Below are 8,262 nucleotides of genomic sequence, written 5' to 3' on the forward strand. Positions count from 1 at the left end.
TATCTAAAAAAGTAAATAAATGTAGGCGTTAAACAGATTAATTTTATAGTTGGAATAAAATGATCTAATCTCGATTACTATATGATACATTCTTAGTCATTCAGATTGATTATTAATTTAGAATAAAGAATTTTTGACGATAATTAAACAAACACTAAAGTTTTCAGAAGGGGTTTTTGTGGAGATTGTAATAATTTCAATAGATCAGAGGCAGGTGTATCGAGTTGACGAGTCCCAGATTGGACGAAACTCGCATCCTGGATTCCACTGTTAACTACCATCCATCTATGTTTATAATAACCAATTTCGTTTTAAATATATTTAAATGGAAACTTTAGTAATTTCAATAGTTGAGATCGTGAGTCAATTGAAGCTAGACTACCATGGAAAACTTGAAAGCACTGGACTGATAGGTCTTGGGTTCGAATCCCGCGAGGATGCGCACTTCTGAGAAGTTCCACAATAGAATGTAATGGCCGTCCAATGCTTCCAGGTTTTTTTTTTATGGTGGTCTACCTTCAACTGACTCATGATTTCAACTATTGAAATTACTAAAGTTTCCATTTAAATATATTTAAAACGAAATTAGTTATTATAAACGTAGATGGACGGTGGTTAACAGTGAAATCGAGGATGTGAGTTTCGTCCTATTTGGGACTCGTCAGCTTGATACACCTTCCTCCAATCTATCTCTGCTTATAACGCTTGCGATTTAAGGCGATGTCGATGTAATCCGCACAGGATGCATATATACCAATAAGAGACTGATCGATTGCAGTCCTAAACATCAATTAGAAGATTCGAAAAAATAATTGAAAAATGAAAATTGATTGTATCGAAACCGAATCATTACGATTCAGAAATAAATCGGTTATTTTGTTTTGTTTTTAATAGCATGGATTATCTATGTAAATAAAATGTGAGTTTGTGTAGAACGGGATGGAAAATGATATTAAGTAATATTTGGTATGATACTGCATCAGTTTATGGAGTAATTAACTGCTATTAAAATTACTATGGAAATAGTAAAGATTATTTAATTAGAACTTGCGGTAGAGTAGGATCTTACGATTGGAGATTCTGACTGAAATTAGTTAAAACCGATCTGGATAACAAAGAGAATCATCTTTCATTCTCCTCTAAATTATACACATTATTATATTGAGTTTATTTATATAACTAAGGCCATTGGTTTTCGTCCTGGTATGTCATTAAATATTTATTTCTTATTGAGATGTGCAAGAACTTGAAGTTATTCATCACTATATGTTGCTTTCTTTCCAACAGTTTTTGACTATAATAAGTACACTGGTCTATTTCCTTCGAACAAACGTTGTTTTGTCGAAATTTGTCTTTGACTGTAACTCCTCTGGTGTAAGCGCTATTTAAACATAACATCCATTTATGAAGCATTTTATACATCATATTAATATTTATTTCAGTTCTATTTCAGAGCTGTATATTTTCAGGACGTGGTCATCATTCTCATAATCAGAACATGTACTGAAACGTGTAATTGACGTTGGTTACTATTCAAACAATGCTAGAAAAATCATATTACTGAACCAACTTGAAAATATTTGGATTATCACATCGTTGATATTTTTTGAATGAAATTTGATCAGTCTAGGTTGGCATACAGGCATTTTGCACGGACTGTCTCGATATAGCCATATGGTACAAGTTGACTAAACCAGATGGAATGTGGCTAGCAGTGGGACATAGGACATACGTTTTGCCCTACTAACCAAGTTTCATCAAAACTATCAACGACGGGATAATCCAAACTATTTCAAATCAAATTAAATTTCATACCCGTTGTACAAGTGAGTGGCCATCTGAACTCAGTAGCCAAATAGACAATATGATGGCATTTGAAGCGAATGGTACTGGCTTGTGTCCCAGAGTGAATAACTGTGGTATACAAGTACATTTAGTTAACTAATCTCAAATGGGACTCAAAAAATATCCTAGATTCCACTGCTAGCCACATTTTATCTAGTCTATATCAATTACAATGTTGATTCTGAATTTTAGTGATTATTTGAAATGTACTATCTAACAGTAAAAAATTAGAGATGCTGGAAAAGATTCGTAGTTCAGGTGAATGATTTTGATGGAGTTTTCTTCTCTGAGCCGGATAATTTGGTTGTGGAGCTTTCATTGATCTTTCGAATGATATCATCAGCACAAACTTCAGGTAGAAGTGAAGTGTTCGAATATGACCAAACCATCCAACTCAGAGAACAAAACTCCATCAAAGAAAAAATTTAGGTTTACATAAAATTTGAACTAACAACTCATAAGTTATGAGTCATATATTTGATTGAATAAGCTACATCATTCAGTTGGTAATCCATTTGTACTTTGATTTAATTCACAAGAAATAATCATATCAAATCACTGATTGACCATAAAATAAACAAATTCATTAAATTAATTCTTTAGACATGCTCAACGGTTTATTGTAATCTCATTGAAACTTTCTAGTCTATAGATTGAATCCTAGAATAATTTCGAATACTTATATGATAGGAAAAGTTAAAATTCGTTTGATCTACTCATTATGAGTTGTGTTAAACATTATTTCCATGTTAGTTCAATATGATGATTATTCAATGTAGTATTTGTTTCTGTTTTCCAGTGTGATCTTTTATTCTTGTTGTGCCCGGAAAAACAAAAGCGCTGATCACTTATACTCAGAACGAGGGACCTTGGCAATTCCCACGATGCGAAAGTAAGAACACAAGACTACTATAAGTGCAGATTTATTAGCCTAAACACTATGACAACGACGAATCGAATATAGTCTAAAATACACTCATTTATATATTGATTGTACACCCATTTTGATTAGTAATTAGGATTACATCACATACTCAGTTATAACAAATCACTTACTGAGCATAGTTCATGTCAATGGAATACAAGAATATCGTATATTATACAGAAGAAAATATTATACTGGGAAAACAAATCAAATACTACACTGAATGATCCTCACGTTGAATCAAAACGGACGTAATGTTGAATAAAACTCATAATGAGTCAATCAATCGAAAATTGACTTTTCTTTCCATCACAACGTAATTATACAATAAAAATATACGTTTAGTATTGGTCCATAAAAGGATCCCAAAATGATCATTCATTATGCTTTTCGGGTCCTAACAATTCTGTGTATGACATACGTTATTCTTGTATTAAATTAACATGAACTATACTCAGTATGTAATTTGTTATAACTCTAAGTACTTTTGATAAATGTAATTTTATCCTAATTATTAATGAAAAATGGATGTACGAATCAATATATAAATGAGTGTATTTTTGATTAGGGTGATCGTGGTCGTGTTTTGGGGGTTAATAAATCATCGATTATACCAGTCTTTGTGTTCTTACTTTCTCGTGGTAGGAATTGCAGAGATCTATCGTTTAAATTATAAGTGATAATCGTTTACGACATAACAATCAGCAATGAGCAGACATAACAAGTAGCGTTCAATCGACCAGATATATCAAATACTTTATCAATAATTTAATTCACTAGTCAGTGATTTTGGAATAGGTATAATTATGATAGTTATATGTTTTTCATCTTCAGTTATTTAATAGATAATTAAAGTCTTACAAATGCATTGCACATAGATATCTTATAAAGTTAAAAGAGACTTATTATCAGTACAAGATGTTCAGCATTAGTCAATATACTTACATGCTTACTTACTCCTGTTACTCCTCGTGAAGGAGCATAGGCCACTCACCAGCATTCTCCATCCAAACCTGTCCTGGGCAATCCTTTCTAGCTCCGTCCAGTTGTTATTCATCCTTTTCATATCTGCTTTTATTTCCCGACGTAATGTGTTCTTTGGCCTTCCTCTTTTTCGCTTCCCTTCAGGATTCCAAGTTAGGGCTTGCCTCGTGATGCAGTTTGACGATTTGCGTAATGTATGTCCTATCCATTTCCATCGTCTTTTCCTAATTTCTTCTTCAGCTGGAAGTTGGTTTGTTCTCTCCCACAGAATGCTATTGCTGATGGTATCCGGCCAATGGATGTTGAGTATCTTGCATAGACAACTATTTATAAATACTTGTACCTTCTTGATGGTGTTTGTTGTAGTTCTCCAAGTTTCAGCTCCGAATAGTAGAACTGCCTTGACGTTCGTATTGAAGATTCTCACTTTGATATTGGTTGAAAGTTGTTTTGAGTTCCATATGTTCTTCAATTGTAGGAATGCGGCCCTTGCTTTGCCGATCCTCGCCTTTACGTCCGAATAGTCAATATATATAGCCTAAATTGAAAGATTTTGTTATCTGTTATAGGTAAAATTAAAAAAACCATTTATTGGCACTGATAGTGTTTATTTATGCCTAAAAACTTGCATAGAACGTTTTTACAAGATAGTATATTGCATAGAATAACAATCGATCAACTATTTATGAACTGTTTAATCCCTTAAAATCTATTAATTCCTTAAACGGTTTTTATTTGTATCTACACTTTGATTAGATTTTTGGTAATAGCTATTACTGGAAACGATAAGATCGGAAAGTAAATATAGACAGTTAATAAGAATGGAATAGGAGGAGAAACTTTTTCTATATTTCACTGGTGATTAATATCAAGTATATGTAATTCATGAATAAGTGTCAGGATCTTCTGATCAAGCCATTAAAACAATATTTAATTCTATGAACATTGGTCAAATTTCTAAGGTAAATATTGAATCTTCCGGTTAGTCCATTGATAAGTTCATTAATTAACTGCTTAAAAGAAAAATACATTTATTTTACAGGATTTCCCAAAATAAGTGACACTGTTGATTTACATATACAATTAACATGTCCTTTGTAAGTGATATAAGTAAAAATATACTCAACGTTATCAGGTGAACTAAGTGTGTCGAATGTCGGAATAATGGTCATCTTTATATTCGTGTAGTTAATGAATTTGTCACATTGTGATGTTATTTTTATTTTAAAAAAAAACCAGATTATGCTGTGAATTTTGCTATGGCTGTAATTTTTATTCACTGTCAGACTGAGTTACACTGGATACGTGCATTACATGATGGAATGATGTTCCAAGTCATAGAAAGTTTAATAGAAGTCGTAATACTATTGAAGTAGACTACTAGTGAATAATATTACTAGAGAAATGTTTGAGGCTGAGTTTGATTCTTGTTGTTGTGCTGTAAACTATGTTTTGATGCCTAAATGACTGTAGTCTTCAGTCTCGAAACAATATCTTTGTTGTCTGTTAGGTAAATCTTATTGGTCTATAGTTTGTGTTTTGGGGGTTTTTAGGCTGAATTATCTATGGTCAGATATTTTAAGCAACATGTTTGTTTAAATAAAACAATAACTACGACCACTCTCTAGTTCAGTAAACTTGGTTGTTGTATAATTCAGTTTAGTCAATATAATAATAGTGCTTGAAAGAAGTGATGAAGCACATAAGTTTACTAACTAGAGTTGCTTGATTTTTCATTTCCATTAATGAGCTTAAGTGCCGAAATCAGCATGAGATTCTGTAATCTTAAAAAGAGGAGCGTTTTACATCTTAATTAAGTGCGACTGTGAAACAACATTAAAAATATGTTTATCTACTAGCAATGCTATCTTATCAAACAGCAAATCTTCTTGTATATTTTCCCGTAAAACCAGCCACAAATATGTTAGAATAAATAAATGTAAGCAAACAAATAAAAGCTTTACAATACAGTATTAAGCACATACCATGCTTTGCGCATGTTGTAATAGCTGACCTAATCTTTAACTAATATTCGTGAGGATGTTAATAAATCACAGTTGTGTAAATTCTTCTTTGCTTAAAAATATATAATTTGTTTATTTACTTGTTTCACACACATATGTACGATTTCCTGTTTTGTGATATGACAACGGTGATAGAAACTTGCTGAGATATTGCACATTGATAATTCCATAATTTTGACTAAAGCCATTATTGTTTGTGTATTTGGAATGGGACAGGAGTGAGTCCTCACAGATCTCCTTGGACACTGTTTTGTCATCAGAATTATATGACTTACTTACTTACGCCTGTTACTCCTCGTGAAGGAACATAGGCCGCTCACCAGCACTCGCCATCCAACCCTGTCCTGGGCAATCCTTTCCAGCTCCTTCCAGTTTCTATTCATCCTTTCCATATCTGCTTTTATTTCTCGACGTAATGTGTGACTATGGAACTATTTACAGGAGGCCATACTAACATCACCTCCTCCAATATTTCTAAAAAGCGGGCTGAACGTTAATTTTAGTCTCACAACCACTTCCACTATTTATAAGTTACTTGTTTAATCCTTTAGTTTAAAAAAATGACATTATCACTGTGAGAGTTGTAAATAGAAACCTGGTGTATATGTATGTTTGATATTCCATTATTAATGAAACTATTCCTGAATAAATTTGTATATTTAATGCCATCTTGATTTATCAAGTTAGTCATCATAAGAAATCCGTGAAATGTGAGCCTCTTAGCATCTACTTCTCATGCAACAAGTGACACTTAAAAGTACTACAGTACACACTTTTGTTGTTTTCGTGAAGAACTTACGAGCCCGGGTCCGTGTATACATTACCAAAGGAAACAGATCTTTGCGCCTTTAGCCTTCTTACAACCTATTTTAGCCCTCATGGCATGTAACGGTAGTCGATGGATGGGCACGAGTAATGCATCTCCTAACCATATCTGCGTCTAACCTTATAGTTGCTTACCCGAGTGCCCTATGATATGTGAGCAATGCCTCTAATACGCTGATGGAATACTATTAACATAAGGACACTACATGGTTTAGTACACCGGTCTACGCGCTCACTTGGCTTCTTAGTTAACATACCACTATGGTCCCGTTAAACATGTCACGACCCCGTCATCGCCTTCGTAGTAAATAAGTATGTATTTACTAAATATAACATAACGCTTTTATCATTAAAAGTAGGAGGTATAAGTTAAAAAACTGGAGTAAAATGGTAATATATAGTAAATGCACATGGCACGATTTATCTTCGTCGATTACCTAAAAAAAGAATAGAGATATCAACTCAGCAGGTCCATTCATTGAAATTTTAATGTCAATTTCAAAAGAAAATTGGATTTACTATATGAAAAATAGTTATAGTGTTATGGGGAATGTTATCGAAATCGACAATGCTCTAGGATATACGAACCACTGAGAATGCAAGAACGTAATCCAAAAATAATTCGAATAGGAAAGCTGAAATCTGTAAGCTGTTAAATATCACAATAAACGTTTAATTCACGACAGACAGACTTCCGGAATAAGGACGATGTTTAAAGTAGTTGATCCACTATTTCATTAATGAACTGATGAACTTTTATATATTAAAGTAGGTGCCTATTGCGTATCGCTTCATCGACTAGACTGATGGCCATTCTTATTGAGTCCTCAGCGGTCGTTGATTTCAAAAGTGCCATAACTGTGTTAATTCTAGTACGAGAAAAGCGAATCAGTCTATTTCTTTTCGTACAGTCTGGAGACAGGAAATCCAGAAAATGTTGACCCATATCTCCACCGGTACCCCAAGTCCATCGCCAGCAGTGCTTCAAAACCAGATCAACTACTTCATTAGATGAAGATGAATATAACGTACCTGTAAACTTGGGCACTTGTAAATGAGTGAAAGCCATGCATTTGCATGGAATTCGGCAAATTTGGAATACACAGCATGTGCAATTGTCATCTTTTATATCCAACGTAGGACAGTGACTAACAACCACAATGAACATTAATGATGACACGCTGTTTTCAATATACATCATGCCCTTTCTTCTATAGTCTCTAAGGTTTATAAACCTGGCGTACGTAGTCAACCTGTCTAAGAGAGGCGTTAAACCTTCCGGCGAAAAAAACCTACGTTTGTGACTACAATGCAAGCTAGACTTAAATGACTTTCTTTTGCTTATTTGTGTTTGCCTTCTGCATGTTTTTCACGTACATTTGCACAGAGCATCTTTATGATATAACCGGAGTTTCGGTTGTTTAAGCGAATTTTCAACACTGTTGTTTGTATTGTGACGTAAAGTAACAATGTCACGACTGAATGATGCAACCCAATTGCGTTTCCGCTTCATCCGGTTTCTGTTTAAGTAAATGCTAATACGTCTACTACGCACATTAATTATGCGTTGAATCTGATTAAATTTTGTCACTGACTGTTCACGGACAAGTTAGCATAAGTACTGCTTTAATATAGAATGAAAGGTCTTCTTACACATAG

This window comes from Schistosoma haematobium, chromosome 2 (genome assembly GCF_000699445.3).
Source record: "Schistosoma haematobium chromosome 2, whole genome shotgun sequence".
Classification (NCBI taxonomy): Eukaryota; Metazoa; Platyhelminthes; class Trematoda; order Strigeidida; family Schistosomatidae; genus Schistosoma; species Schistosoma haematobium.